Source organism: Carcharodon carcharias, chromosome 3 (assembly GCF_017639515.1).
Source record: "Carcharodon carcharias isolate sCarCar2 chromosome 3, sCarCar2.pri, whole genome shotgun sequence".
Classification (NCBI taxonomy): Eukaryota; Metazoa; Chordata; class Chondrichthyes; order Lamniformes; family Lamnidae; genus Carcharodon; species Carcharodon carcharias.
The window spans coordinates 228,958,381-228,959,408 of NC_054469.1; the positions used below are offsets into that span (position 1 = coordinate 228,958,381).

General features: G+C 51.4%; 1 protein-coding gene across 3 annotated transcripts in view; it reads right to left on the reverse strand.

Moving 5' to 3' along the window:
- nphp3 (nephronophthisis 3) overlaps positions 1 to 638 on the reverse strand; it is a 68,784-nt gene extending 68,146 nt beyond the window's left edge. For all 3 annotated transcript variants that reach the window (XM_041183420.1, XM_041183418.1, XM_041183419.1), the window contains exon 1: positions 226 to 638. The gene's annotated coding sequence lies outside the window, so the exon portion shown is untranslated. The remainder of the gene's footprint in view (positions 1 to 225) is intronic.
- Positions 639 to 1,028: the final 390 nt, after the last annotated feature.

The window sequence follows — 1,028 nt, forward strand, 5'->3', positions numbered from 1 at the left end:
CACCTTGTTCCCACACTTTTCCGACATCCCTTAGTGCCTAAAAAGCTATTGATCTCCCAACTTGAATATACTCAATGACTGAGCATTCACAACTCTCTGGGATAGAGATTTCCAAAGATTCGCAACCCTCTGAAGAAATTTCTCATTTCAGAGTTAGTAAACAGCAATCAGTAGCAACACAAACATTGTAAAGATTGGCAAGGGCTGGAATGTGATCTGACTTACCCTGTGTCACATCACTGCTGTCTTATCTACGTCTCTTTGCACAGACTGTCAGTCATTAGCAGCAACTCACCGCCCTCCCCTGGGGACTATGTTGACGTCCATCACTCTGAGGACACCTTACAAAGCAATAAGTTATATTCAAAGGGCGGTTGGAGTTTAAGCCGCTAATAATTGTGTGCTGCTGCTGCTGCCGAATAGCCAGGACATTGCCTACACTGGACAAACGATTAACCCGATGGGAGAGGGGATATGAAGAGCTGGGGGGGACCTCAGCGAGGCCTTGCTGAGACCCGGGCTGGTGAGAGGCGGGAGTTGGGAATGAGATTGGATGCTTACAAAGTCGGCGGTTAGAAGAGCGAGCGGCAAGCGCCACCTCCGCCCCTCAGCAGAGACACCGCCATCTTCCCCCTGCCGCTGCCGCTGCCCCTGGTTACGCCGAAAGCGTCACCACGTCGCGCGCACGTACGGTCCTGACGTCAGGCGCCCGCTGCCTTACGTCCACGCCGGCTGCCCTACGGCATCCCCGCAGCGTCAAACATCCCTCCGACCGACTCCACTATCGCGATTGGGGGCGGGTGGAAGATGTTTGGCTTCCCACCCCTCACTCACTCTCATTTTTTTAATAAACAATAAAGATATCAATTGTTTCACTCTTCATCGGGCTTATTTAGCTTTCCCTCATCCAAACAAAAAAAATATATATATTTTTTTTAAAAAACGCACTCTGCAAAGTCGTTGACCTTTGGGGGGGGCGTGACCTTTGCCCCCCGCGCCGTCGCTTGGTAAAGGTCCCCGGATGGAGA